At 37.8% G+C, this 15,242-nt stretch overlaps 1 protein-coding gene across 1 annotated transcript in view; it reads left to right on the top strand.

Moving 5' to 3' along the window:
- LRFN5 (leucine rich repeat and fibronectin type III domain containing 5) overlaps positions 1-15,242 on the top strand; it is a 131,187-nt gene that overhangs the window by 80,019 nt on the left and 35,926 nt on the right. Inside the window, exon 2 of the mRNA XM_072428189.1 lies at positions 5,227-5,329. The gene's annotated coding sequence lies outside the window, so the exon portion shown is untranslated. The remainder of the gene's footprint in view (positions 1-5,226; positions 5,330-15,242) is intronic.

Below are 15,242 nucleotides of genomic sequence, written 5' to 3'. Positions count from 1 at the left end.
ATGTTTTTTGCTTGGCAATTGTGATTTGCATTTGAATAATATTTGCTACAGCTCTGTTCAAAGTGTCGAAGACTGATGATACATGTTTACTTTTTATGTTTAATGACATGGTTATGCTGCTTGTTTTGTGGTGAGTTCAGAAAGTAATGGCGTAACCAAAAGATAAATGACTCAAACTGAGAAAATGATGCAGAATTGGTATGATACTTATTGTAGAACGACAATTAAATAGGATAAATATGATTATTTGGTTACAGAAAACATTTGTTTGCAGAGGCTTACAATATTAGGATGGTATAGGAAATTAAATAAAAAACAACTTAGATGTCTTTGTGTTCGAAGCCCCAACTGCTAATCAGGTCAGCTTATCACCAAGCCAGGGCAAATTTATTTGTCCGGCATCCAGCATGCAACAAAAAACCTAAACTACACCTGAGTAAAGGTATTGTGAAAAAATTAAGTTGTGAGTTGCAAAGAAAAGGAGTGCAAGTTTGATATTGGACCAATAAACTGACCCAAAAACAATTACTATATATACTTTAATATGAACCTATCCAACAGCCAAAGCTAACATTCACGTCAGTAATCAATAAAAAGCTAATAAACATTACCGTGAATAAATACATGCTGGGTGTGTGTTATTTTTAAAACAAAAAGAAGAATCACATGGTCTCATTCTGCATTTCTTTCCCCCCCTTAAACAGGTTAAAGTATTTTGTTTTAGTGGGCCACTTGTTCCCAAATGATCATTTGTGCATTATTGTTGGTCACCAGTAGATTGTGATGTGTCATCATGTTAAGTGTGTAACAAACACATCTCCAACAGCAAGAGTTAGTTACACACTTTACATGGGGACACAGTGACATCTAGTGGTGTGGCCAGAGGATAATCCAATTACTTCCGGTGGTATTTTAAAAGAAATTAATCCTAGTTTTTACTTGAGAAAATACAGTACATACTAAATCCATAAAAGGAATCCAAATTCCAAAGCATTTGAAATAATGGTTAACTTAAGTAAAAAAAAAATCTGACTCCTGAGATAATTCCATTTTCTAAGTAACCAACCTATATGCGTTTCGTACATCAGCTCTATTAATGGTTTAATTTAGAGTATTGTTATCAGAGTATTTTGTGTAGTTGCATTTTCCTCATCCAAGGATCTCGTCCTTCACCCAAAAAAAAGAAAAACAAAACGAAAAAAAATGATTTTCTTTTTCTATAGTTGGAATTTGTGACTATTTCAATAGAAGGAGTTGTAAAATGTCAGATATAAAAAAATTGGAGAATTTGAATTGCTGTTAGCTTATGTTTCCTATTGAGTAATTGAGAGTGGTGATTAGGGATAAATATGGGATCCTGGAAAGATTGCTTTCATTGAATTTGTACAAATGTATGATGCCACCAAATATGACCTGGTCTGAATATTTGTTTATGCAGTTGGTATCTTGGGAATATTATTAAATGCTTGGTAGGCCTAATGCAAAATCTTAAAATGAACTCTTCTCCAAGACTCCCTCACAAAACATTTAAAAGTAGATCCCCAAACTAATCCTAATAAATGCAATGTATTCTCACAATCTTGATTTAAAACCCAGTGCCCATATATCAAGCAAATTAGGGGGTAAAACACCACTTACCTTTACTTCTACAAGAGCCCCTGATCCCTCCACACCTGAGCTCAATTTGGTCCTCCTCTGTCCTGGATTCTTTCTTCATTTCGACATCTTGTTCCATTTTCTGCTTACATCAACCGACCTTCCACTGCACAGACATGAGATCAGGGGATGTATCCTGTTGTAATGAAAAAAAGAAATACTACTCTAACTTTTTTCCATCGCGGGGAAAATCCCTTTCTGCGCATGCCCCATGTGCAGAAGGAACAGTCCGAAGCCTGCTGAGATTGTTTTTCTTTATATAAGTTATGTAGCCTTATATAAAAAAGTAAAAATGTTGGTGATGGGCAAGCTTTAGAATTAATCTAAGCTAGTCATTTATTTTCTGTGTTTTGAATATAAATGTGACATTTTAGAACTGAATAGGATAAAAGCTGATGGTATTGTAAGAAAAGCAAGTTTGGTATGTTATACCTTTTCTTCAAGGATAAAAAAGATTCATCAGGGCCCTCATCACCCAGCACATCATGAATCATATGTATACCCTTCTGATTCCAATGAATAAAAAATAGTTGACTCTGGGAATGAAAAAAGGGGCATCAGAGGTGACAAGGGTACAGAAGAGTCCAATTATTTATTTATCTCCCTCTGCAAATAAAGTATCTCCTAATAATATATTATTTTTAACTTGTTCCTAAAGGTGAGGGTTTTGCGCTGCAGACTGTTACCAGATTGTGATCCTTGGGAAGACCAGGTTGGGCAGAAAAATATATGAAATGTATGAATTAGTGAGCAGGAGAGAAATCAATAATATTTGGGGTTGAGGCAGGCAGCAAACAAGCAAGGTCAGAAACAGAGCCAGGGGTCTACTACCAGAAAGCGACTGAGAGACACAGGTGACACGGGGGTCACCGAAGACACAGGGGGACATAGGAGACACAGGGAGACACTGGAAGTACAGGTGACATGGGGGTCACCGAAGACACAGGGGAACATAGGAGACACAGGGAGACACTGGAAGCACAGGTGATATGGGGACATATCACCTGGGGACACTGGAACAGCAATGCAGGAAATGTAACAGTCAAAGGAATAGCAGACTGAACAACAAGGAGTTATCATGGGAGATGGACAGGGACACACAAAATCCGGATTAGTAGAAAAAACTTGAGCAGAGATAGGGGGGAGACAAACTTGAACGATCAGGTGCACCCAGGTTCAGAAGTGCTTGCATGTGCTGGAGAGAGGCCATCAAAAAACTCAGAAGAGCAGATGAAAGTTGGAGGATATACTGGAAGAGCGTATAGTCCACCCATGGTCCCTAAGGGGTCTTTTGCATCTCACTTTGGATCTCCCAAGACTCTGGAGAAAACCAGGCTGTTAGACTCTGCACCTTGGCCTTTTTAAAAAGTTCACACCACCATTGATCAAACCATAACGTCCCCTGGTGATTCTGTCTCTCCAAGAATGACAAAAGGGTCACAGATTCCAGAAGAATCTTAAACACATGACTCAGATCTCTTCATCCAGAATACTTTCGTTTATAGAGAAAACCCAACACTTCATCAATTCATTATATACATTTTCCTTGTAACATACACAACCTGCCATCGGTATTAGGATACATTTCTGTTATTCAGACATCCAAGATGTCACCAAGCAAGAAAGTTGCAATTATCTTATCTTCTATTAGAATAATCTTTGCTTTCATCTCCTTTGGAAAGTGGATGTAAAATATATAAGACCTCCATAAAATGGCCACTGATGGCAGTAAATGGCCACCATTAGCCACTCACATCACAGGGGAAACATTTACTTCTGCATCCGAGTGGCACAGTAATTGCGAAGTGACCTTTGCTATGTACATAAGCTTATAATCTTCAAGATATGAGGTTTCCAGGTCATTTTAGCCTTCAGGTACAAAGAGTTTCTCTTTTTTTTTGTAAGAAATAAAATGGAATAAATCAAAATAAATGTACTTCTAATAATTCTGTTATGTTTATGGTATATTTATATTTTTGTCTGAAAATATTTCCCATTTATAAAAAATACATTGTGTCTTTTTTTACTCATCTTTTTTCCATTGGTTACCAAATCTAATAAATTTAAATGTTGAACCTTTCCTCCTCCATCACATATTCATGATAAGCCAATCTTGGTTTTTCCATTGATCTTGTACTGAAGTACAAATTCTGTATATTTCAGAAATGATAGAAACCAACAAAGGACAGATGATATTATGTGTTCTATTTTTTTTTATGTAACAAAATATACCAAAATGGTTTTCTCTTGAGATTGCGTGTTATCCAGGAAGTATCACGGCCCTGCATACAACATTATTATTGTTATTTCCACATTTTCTATGACTTTGGAAATCCTGTTATAGAAGAAAACACCTAAACTTAGCCTAAAACCCAAACCTAATCTGTTATAGTGACATAGAGGGTGAAACCAGACGTCTATCAATCTAGACATATCCACGCCTATCGTTAGCAGCAGATGTATTGGGTTTGCATGAAATGTAAAGACATTAAGCCCAAGGACTAAACATACATTAGATATAAAATGCTTGAACATATTTTTCATTAGCCTTAATGAGAATGGTAGATGAGATGCAGCAGAAAAATATATTAAAATTAACATCATACAAATAATGCAGGTTGTTCACTTAGCAAAGTGAATCATCATTATGTAAAGGAAAATTCAATTAGCAAAGCACAATCCAACCAAATGCAAGCAAAATCCATTTATTTCTATTTGAAAGGCCCTTTTTTGTTTATTATTATTAGTTTTTCATTATATATTACATTATAATACTATATTATTTTATATATAAATATATATGAGAATAATTTAATAATACAATATTACTTTTTATTTTGCCTTTCGTTAGGCTATGTTCAGACTGATAGTGAGGGTACGGTGTGGTTATCGCTTTCTCATGCCACGAATGCTGCCTTAGGGGAAACTCTACATTTAGCTTCTTCCCACGGCAGCCCTATAGAGAACCAATGAGGGAAGTGGTGATAAAACGTGCAGACGCTGGTTACTGAAGAATCGGAGATGGAGTGGGGAAGATCGAGGTGCTGGCAAGGCACCAGCCACAAAAATTCATAAATTTATTACAATATACATTAATATTACATTGTTATTCTTTGATTTATGCTTAATCAGGTCTTTCAAAGTCTTTTTTTAATGTTGTATAAAGCATCTGCCATGGCTGGGTTACCTATAACTTCCATCCAACTGTCCATCATCACACCCGGTTGTATGCCCTTTGGGTGTTATTGCAATTCTTGGGGGTGCCCCCACTCTTCCTTTGGCATTATCTACATTTCACCACAAATATAGTAAATGCAAAATGCAAATCTCCCTTGTAATGGCCATATCAGTTGTATATTCTTTAGACTTCAATAGAGAAAACTCAGAATGAGTCCTTATTAGAAACTCTACAGCATTTACCAAAATCTTTCACTTTTGGGTTCTTAACCTTGAAAATAAATACCATTAGACCTTGTTACTTCTAATCTTTCAATATTGCTTTAAAATCCTATTTACTATATAGATTAAAATGAAATAAATAATTAATTTATTGATTATTTTCTTTCCCAGATTCTTTGCTTCTCCATGCTATGCTGTTACCTATCAGAGATTTGGACAAACTAATGTATTCAGATGACCAGGTGAACACCAAAGAGATGGTTTCCTAAGCAAGGTATACATTGAAACACCTCCTATAAATACAAATACATACTTCTTTTATTTTCTATTTTAAATGAAAATTATTTTTCCTATCAAAGAAAAAACAAGAACCCTGAATCATGTTGCTCTTTCTAAAATTAAAAAGTATAAAAAGATTTTCCATTACTTTATTGGTTGCATGAAAATGTGTTATTTTTTAGAATGTGGTCTTTCCCAGTCAGTATGTATCTGAATGCAGTCTGCCATTGGTAATTCCCACGGGTGATGGTGAGTCCTCATGATCAGGGACCCTCAGAGAGCATGGAGGGGTCAGGGGCAGTTTTGCTAAGGAGCAAGAGACTAGAAGTGCTGGACATCCTCCAACCAGATAATGAGGAGGAGCTCTATCTTACTTGCCGCAGATATATATATATGAATCTGACAAGTATGACACAGATTGCCCACTTTAAAATCAAAAAAGTTTTAGCTTTTGATATTCATTATTTTGTCCTTTTCTGTTCAGTAAATTAACAAATTCTAAAACCCAAGTTAGCAAAACCTAACTAGATGAAATGAATAGCTTTGGCCAATTTATGGTAATTTATGTTTTATTTATCTTCTGTTAATTACATTGTTTCTACTTTATCCTTTATTACCAGTTACTAGTTTTCTTTTAATTGTTTGTTAAAGTGTGATTATCATATGATAAAATTGTATACTATATATATTTTTTTTGATACTGTGTATGAAACCCTTTTATGTTTTTACCATACTTCATACACAAATTACATGGATTACTGTAGCATGATGGCTACAAGATGATCTGTTTGCTTTCAGACTCTCTCTATCTCTCTCTCAAAAAGGAGAAATTATATATAAACAGAGGCATGTGGGAGTGTATCCATCCCAAACAAGAGAAGGAGAAAATGTCAGGTTTCCCTGGGAACCAAAGCTGACGTTGTGCATGCAGCTTGCAGATTTTTCACATATTCCATATTCAGACAGGTCAGATGTGTAATTGTAGAAGGAATATCTCCTGTCTCTTTGTGCAATAACCACCTGCTTAAATGGGTAAAGTTCAAAGTGGAACTTTGCTTCACACCCCTCTCTTCAAACTATCCCCTCCCTGCTACTCTCCTCTCCCATTCTTTCCTCCAACCCCTCTCCTCCTCTGTCATTCTCCCCTCCTTTCCTGTTTTCTCCTCCCACCCTTCTAACTCTTGTACTTTTCTCTTTTCTTTCCTCTCCTCTTCTTTCCCCTTCTCCTGAATTTTCTTTTCCTCTTTTCTCCCATTTACTCCTCTTCCATTCTGACTTCTTTTCCCACTTTCCCATGTCTCCCATTTTCTCCTCCTTCTTCCTTTCCCTCTTCTTCTATTCTCTCCCTCCCTCCTACCTTCCCCTCCTCTTCCATTCTCCCCCATTTTCCCCTCCTCTTATCCCTAATACCCTCCTCTCCCATTTTCCCCTCTCCTCCCATCTTCCCACCTCTCCTATTCTCTCCTCCCTCTCCCTCTTTTTCTATCCCCCCCCTTCCTCATTCTTTCTCCCCTCTCCCATTCTCCCCTCTCCTCCCATCTTCCCACCTCTCCCATTCTCTCCTCCCTCTTCCTCTCCCTCTCCCTCTTCTTCCCCTCCATCTTTATTTCCACTCCTCTCCCATTCTCCCCTCTCCTCCCACCTTCTCACCTCTCTCTTCCTCTCCCTCTACTCCTATTCCCTCCTCTCCCCTCCTCCCCCCGTTTCCTCTAATCTTATATCCCATCCTCTCCCATTCCAATCTCCCGTCTCCTCCCATCTTCCCACCTCTCCCATTTCTTTGTGATATTTACCAGCTGCAAAGTTTGTTTGGAAGTGAAGTCATCTTTTATACCCCAAGGATGTTTTCCCTTTCAAGCATTATACAAAACTGTTTCCTTTGTGTAAGGAATAAGCGTAATTTCAGGCCCTGCCTTGCTCAGCGCAATCATCATTGTATGGCCATATTCATGAAAACTATATTCCTGTAACACCAGCCCTGATCTGTGAAATACCACAAGCTCCTCCATGTAAGTGACCTCTGACTTCTTTCAGTGTTGTTGTGACAAGCATGGTGCATTACCTGAATGGTGGCTGCGATGTTTCACCAACAACATATATCTGCGCTGCCTTCTCCTAATTGTACTTCAAAATTAATTGCAGGCTTTATAACAAGCAGATTGCTGATAATTTATTTTGACTTTTCAAGAAGCTATTTTTACATTCCGATTAAACCTGAAAAATGGATCCCACTGCAAAACTTTAACAATTTTCTCTAATTAGATTGTGTTAATGAAGCCGGTATTTTAGGGCACTGTGTGTCTGCAATTATTTGAGATGTAAAATAATGTACATTCTGTTCATATGCGTTCATAGTATGTGTATTCTATTTATAAATTTCAGATAAAAAAAATAGTATAGAAAGTAAGGTAACAGAAGTATTCATTTTCTTTACTAATCCATATATAAATTGTACAGTATATCTCATGCAATAAATTAGCTTATTGTGTTCAAATAATTTTACATTTTCCCTCAAAATTTTTAAATCTTTAATTGAACACACCATCCTCAGCCAGGGTTCTGTAGAGCCTTAGGATTCCAGAGGTTCCTTGAGCTTTGGCTTGTTGACTTCCCATGTGATGATAACCTCGTAGTTTTATGGTGAATGCCACTTGGCTAAGTCAGTAGCGTGAAACCAAAGTTCTTTTTTTCTTAGAATCTTCATTTCAATGAACTTCTGTTATAGGGTGACAATATTTTTCCCAATTGTCCTTTTGCGTTGTCCACCTAATACATGGGCCCCCAATGGATCAAAGTTGTTCTTTTGCAACTTGCAACACTGATGCAACATCAAGTCCTCAGTTCTGACAAATATTGTCTTTAAGCCAAAAGATTAGCAGTACAGATTATGCAAAGGACAAAAAGGTGAAACATGTACATACAAATAATGATTGTTTGTGGCACATAGTGATTGAGCAAACTAATTATCATTCAGTTACATCTTATAACAGCTTTACACAGGGTAGTGATCAACTGAGGGAAGAATTACTGAAATGTGGAGTAATAACTAAAAAAACAAATCAGCAAACTGTTTGAAAAAAATGCCTAATTATTTAGTGTGGTTAATGTATGAAAAACATTGATGTAAGTTCCGTAAAAAAAAAAAATGCACAGAATAATCTAAATTGGGGACATGGGCCACCATAAAAACTCTCTAATCCATTGTTTCTCAACCAGGGTTCCTCCAGGGGGTGCTGGGGCTTTAAGCGCAGTCAGGAGTCGGTGATTTTAGTGGTCCGCGGAACCAAAAAGGTTGGCGACCACTGCTCCAGAGGTTGTTAGAGGTTCCTTGAGCAATGACCAGTTTGCACCTCTCAGGTCAGTGTAAGTGACACCAATGATCTTTTTGGCTATCTGTAAGGGTGACATTCTTCCCACTGGTCAGCAAAGTAAGAGGAATTCTTCCCACTGACCACCACACTAATATACCATGAGCTGTGGATATCATATTTATAGAAGGGGGCCCCTGAAGTTGGCCCTAATGTTTAAAAGCTTGAGAAACACTCCTCTAACAGCTTGGCTGCCAAACATCCCCCTGCAACACAGAAAGAACCAAAAACACATTTACAGTTTCTTACTGCTGTGGCTTTCAAATATAAGACAATAATGAAATAGAAGTGTGTTTTTCCTCTACCACATAAATGATGTTTAGGGGAATCCTGTTGGGGATACTTTAGGAATAGCAGAAATGGCAGAATCCTGTTGGTAAATGGGTCAGCTGCATAAAAAGGATGCAAGCCCAATATTTGTACTGTACAGAGTATTACAGATTATATCAGACACATTACATACGGCCGCCTGCTGGCAGTGCACACAGCACCAATCCTGTACATGAATTTGAGCAGAATATTTATATATAGACCTTGAATATTATAAGAAGCATAAAATACAAATCTTCTCATATTTTTTTCTTGTCATTACTGATCTTGGCAGCTCTGCCCCATGTGGGATGGCATCTTACAGCTTAAAGCAGGACTATCACTAAAAAATAATTACACTTACCTTTACAGGTGGAAAGCCGTCTATCCCTCCACTATCCTTGTCATGTCAGTCCCTGGACGCCCCTTCCTCCTAAAGTGGGCTAGACTCCAGACACAGCCATCTTGTTCTGGGTTCATCTTCCTACATCACCCGACCTTGCACTGCGCCTGCGCGGGATCAGTTAATGCATTTCTGGAAAATGTAAAATAAAAGTGCCAATCTTACTGCACATGCATGAAATGGACACTTTTTTATTTTACAGTATAGCATAGCCCATTCTGTGTATGCCAAAGATCGGACATCTAAGCCTCCTGGAACACTTGATGTAGGTGCAGCTTCCAATTCAGTATTTACTACCACAGTGGTAAGAACAGATAGGGAGAGGTCTCAGTCTAGGTGTGCTTTAACCACTGTAAAGAAACCATACTAGATGAAATGCCAGCCACTTAAGGACTTGCACGGCAATGCTGGTTCAAATAGTACTGCACATGTGACACCGGCAGCCGTGAGCGGTGCTACTACTACTTACTGCTGCCCCTATTCATTCCTTATGGGGGGCAGCTGAAGGAAGACAAGCGGCAGTGTTTCTTGGCGTCTCTAGCGTGCCCCAACCTCACTGCCAATGTGAAGAAGCCCTAAGACATTTCTTTTCAAACAGAATGTATCATTTTCTTTAACGTATATGACAGGTCCATGCACATTTCCCCATGCAAAAGGCTGCAAGTGTGGAGTAAATCTTGTTGATCCGCCAGCAATCCAATGGCCACCTAAGTTCCTGTAGTGGGCTAACATACCAGTACTGCCACAGCTGCACCCAAATCCAAGGAAGTGTTGTTAGCCCTGCCCTGTTCTCGTTCCATAGACTACATTATACCCCTTCACCATATTTTTTTAACAAAGAAGCCCAAAAGAGCAATTATCCAATAAACAGTCGGATACAATTCAGACAGACCTCTGCAAACCTGAAGCCCCAAACTCTTAACTTTATAGCCCCTTAATGGGGGTAAGTGTGTAAAGCAGAGATGTGCAGAGTAATAACCAGGAGATAGGGAAGGTTTAAGGTTGATTGGTATACTGGTCACTGTGGAGAAGAAAAGTAGACAGCTCCACATAGAACACTCTTAGCCCTAATATTGATTCATACATAGATCCAGATGCTTTGCCATTGATCTACCTCATTTGGGAGCTGCCATGTTTATAACTGGCAACAAAAATAAAACTCAGTAGTTCTCTGATATTGATAAGAAAGTCGTCTATGTATCTGAATGTATCGCTCCCTGTTATACCGCCGTCATTTCAAATCTCTTCTGTTCGCATAATCTCCTGAAAGATTTACATATTCATTAACGTTATTAAACCTCTTTAGCATAACCGGTTTGAAATTTATGTTTACCAGACTCCGGCAGCCCATTCCGATTTGGTAAATGATAGGCCTGTATTAATTGCACAGTTGTTAGTGTATTGATTGATGGGGCTCCATTCATTCCACAATAGTTGAATTATGATTCTGTATTAAAGCGCATTATCTGCCTTGCCTGGCATTGTTCGGGCTGGCGGTTGCTTGGTGGGTGGGGGGAGCCGGAGTTGTTTGTCATGACACAGTTTACAAACATATGACAGACAAATCCACCACCATCTGCACCTTGTAAGATGATTAGTCTGTACATGGCCTTACTTAAATATGGACTCGTCTCATAATCTTATCACAGTATAGCCCCAGAAAATAAGCTGCGGCTGCAGCCATATTCACGGCGTCACATGTAAAGCCATTTAAAAGGAAAAAGCGATATACTGTCGGCCAGTAACCACATTTATTTGATGCAACTTTGATTTATACAGTATATATAAACATGATTAAGAATAATAATATTAATACAAAATGTTTCAAATAAATTAGCAGAAATATGTTGAAAAAATGCATTTCTTTAAATAACATTTGCCATTCGCTCAGCATTCTTTTCTTTGAATTGACGTCTCATGCAAAGACTTGGAGGATTAGGCAGAATTAAAGTGCAGCTCTGCTATATAGAAAGTGCAACATGCATCTGTAATACGCATATATGGCTGCCCCTGGGTACTTATGTATATAATTATATATTTAACATTTTTTAAAACATTAAAGCCCAAATAAAATTTCAGTTTTCATCAGCTATCTCAAAAATGTGTGCAAACTTTTACAATTGGTTTAGGAGGTAGTCATAGCTTTTATTATACACAATAATACATTTGTATATTATAAAATGCCATATAATACAATTGCAGTTGGGAGATGGGGTGGTGAAGGATCGGGTTAACATGTAAAATAAAAAATAAATATTTTACAATTCAGGAATTGCTTATTTTACTAAAAGTATAACAGTATTTGCTCTAATTGGCCTGATTTATTAAAGCTTTCAAAGACTGGAGAAGTCTGTAAAATAATTTGTTATCATGTTTTATTCCTGGACCAGATCCATTGGATCAATTGTTGGACCACCTAGGTTCTCCCGTGATAATATATGGTCTTCAGTCTTGGAGAGCTTTAATAAATCAGAACCATTGTGTTAAATTAATAAAGTTAAGCTGCTTCCAAAATGTTAAGTTATTTTCTAATTTTAATGCATTGTAAAAAAATAACAGAATAAAAAACCCCTAGCACAATATATATTTTTCTTGTTTGTTTTCCCACATGACAATTAGTATTCCCGGCTTTGTACGTTGTAGTTTTACCCCATCTATCAGCATCTATAAATTGGACTGGTTATCAACCAACGTGTTCTGCTTTTAATATTCCACACTTAAAATGAAACTAATGAAAAAAGGGGGGCTTAAGGGAGAGCCAGTGGAAGGAAATGTTAGTAAATGTAGAATCCCCTACTTGGGATATTTGCCAACTCTGAATACTTAATATTCATACATAAACACAATTTACAGGCAGGTTTTTTTGGCAAACATATTCCTATATTTTAAATCCATAACATATTGTAAAACTAACAGTATTTGCCTGCATATACAATTATTGTTTGGTACGACCTCATTCCTTGAGGTTCAATATCTATTTGCCAGACATAAGTCGCCTACTAAGTGCTTTAACTTTTTCTGAAAATAGCGTAAACAAGTTTATCAAACCATATATGCGAGAACCACAAATAAGTGCGGGTGTTTTTCACGCTGCCTTGTTACCCGACGCGTTTTGCCCTTTGTAGGCTTCCTCAGGGGCAGCTTTGCGTTTTTCTATGAGGGTTTGCTTATAGTCTAGGTATATTTATCAAACATAGAAAAGTATTATTAAAATATCATATTCTACTGTAAATCATACATAATACATAAATCATATTCTATCCACATCAGATGTAAAGAAAACACTTCAAATCAAATACTATCAACAAATCAAAAACATTTAAGTAGCAAATGACAAATAAATACATATATTTGCAGATCTGGTATCTGTGATGATACATCAAATACATTTACAAACTAGGTCTCGTTTTATTGATTTTTGCAATAATTATTTAGTGAGTCCCACTCGAACACTCTTGTAATATTCAAAATAATTTTGAGGTTATAATGACTTACATTTTCCAATGATACAAACACTTAGGGAAGGTCATCTATGGTGTTTTGAAGAGTGGCAGATCCTTGTTTGTGTAATTGTCTAGATATGGAAACGAAAATAATTCTAGTTTAAGATATGTAAGGGATCTTAATTCTAAATAGGAATCAAGATAAGGTAATGTTGTAAATCGTGATATTTCTCCTAGTGATACTATTAAATATTTTTAAATTAAATGTAATAATTACTTGGTCACAGGGATATATACAATATCGATTCGGGCTGTCCTCGCAGCTTACCAATGAAAGTGGTGAAAGGAGTAGAGAGGGATCATGGGTCTATTCCAATCTCTATATAATAATGATACAATAATAGTGATATACAAAAAAGTTTATTACTAGCTGATTATTGAGTCTAAGGTTCAAATGTATTTAAAAGGTTTTTACCTGGTCCTAGGGTGTTGCAGAGTGACAGAGACCAGCTGCAGCTGCCTCTTGTGTCTGTAGTGATAACAGCACGACTTGAGAAAATTTCTGGCTCACCATATAACCACCAGCAGGGCGGCGTCATAGGGTTCCCTCAGCGTGATGGCGCTTGGGGCTGGAAGGTGCGGGCTAGGTCACAAAGAAGGCTCAGTCACTCCCTTCCCATGTGCGTCATAGTTACGCCCATGGGGGTGGTGCGAGTGATGCTCGGATCCCTCCCATGGAACGGCGACATCTTGGGCTAATGTCACTCGTGTAAGTGACTGATCCAAGGTGGTTGGACATGTAAAAGCATGGAGTGTGGATATGAGTGACCTAAAAAAACACTGCCTGGAGGAGAGAAGAAGAATAAATTATGAAATACATTGACCTGATTTATAAAAGTTCTCTAATACTGGAGAAGATAGACCATCATGGGATAATCTGGGTGACCCAACAGACCTAGAATGGATCTGCTCCAGGACTGAGAACATTGCCAATAGTTTGCTAATGATTTTTAGGAAATCCATCCCCGGTTTGCTGGATCCCCCAGGCTCTCCAATGATTGTCTATCTTCTCCAGTCCTGAAGAGTTATAATAAAAGAGATCCATTGTGTTAACCAACATAACCTCCCCTAGCTCAGCACCTTGACCCAGTCCTCCTCCAGGTTGAGAATCTTTAGCAATCTCAGGGGTGTAGAGGGGCGGCCATGCATGGGCACACCGTGCCCTCACTTTTTTCTGGAATGAGGCGTCTATACAACAATGATGCGCATGCGCATTCGTCATGGATAGTACCGTGCCCCCTCTTCTTTTTTTTACGACTACACCCCTGAACGATCCTAATTAGGCTAACTGAAATTCTAACTCTTTGCATGCACATGGAAGCTCATTCATTCCCGGCAGTCAGGTGTGCACGGATTGTACACTGTATTGCGCATGCACAGCTTAGTGTTCATTATAGAGAAGATTATGCACAGGGAGGAGAGTTTATTTTATTGCAAAAGAGATCCGTCCCCGAACCTGTCTGCTTGGAATTTTTTTTTTGTATAGTTCTGCTTCAAGTGGTCCAACCTTATTGTACAGGGTCAGTTAGCAGGAACAATATTGAGATATCCTGTCCTGTCTGAAAAGCACCATAGAGCATATTTCTTGATTTACCAAATGTTCTCTTTTGTTAGTTACATTGTAAGACTCTTATTGATTTGCTGCAGAGGCCCATATGCTGCAGAGAACATTTCTAGGAAACCAGAGCATAATCCTTGTTTAGTTCATCTATACAGTTTATCATCATTAATGCTATTACAGTTATAATGCTATAATGACTTGTTCTGTCTTCTGTATGGCTTCTGATACTAACTAAACATCTCTTACTAATCTCCGGCAGAAGCAGCTGGTAAACGCAGATTGCCGGGACTTTTTTTTGTTTCTTAGAGAAAGATTAAGCATTGCTCTGCCTCATGTCCCCTCTGCTTTCATTGCTAGTACAGTTTGGTGTATTTTCAGAGACTTGCAGGAGCTGCACTCCATTTTACTAACTTAAACAACACTATTGTAATGTACTTTCCAGGTAGACACAAAATGTTTGAATTAAAAAGGATTCAGGGAAAGCAATCAACCTGCATAGTGTTTTCTTCTTGGCTGTTTTTTGGGATAATCTTGTATATACTGTCTACATCAGTGTTTCTCAATTAAGGGTCCTCCAGAGGTTGTTCTGGGGTTTTTCTGGAGCAATGAGCAATTTATGCATCTTAGGTCAGTATATGTGACACCGATGATCTTTTTAGCTATCTGTTTTCCTAACACTGGCCAGCACATGTAAGAGGAATTCTTCCCACTGACCACCACACTAATACACTGTGAGCTGTAGACAAAGTAACTATAGAAGGAAG

This window comes from Pyxicephalus adspersus, chromosome 12, assembly GCF_032062135.1.
Source record: "Pyxicephalus adspersus chromosome 12, UCB_Pads_2.0, whole genome shotgun sequence".
Lineage (NCBI taxonomy): Eukaryota > Metazoa > Chordata > Amphibia > Anura > Pyxicephalidae > Pyxicephalus > Pyxicephalus adspersus.
The sequence above is the reverse complement of the archived record's forward strand: the minus strand, read 5'-3'. Positions and strand labels throughout refer to the sequence as shown.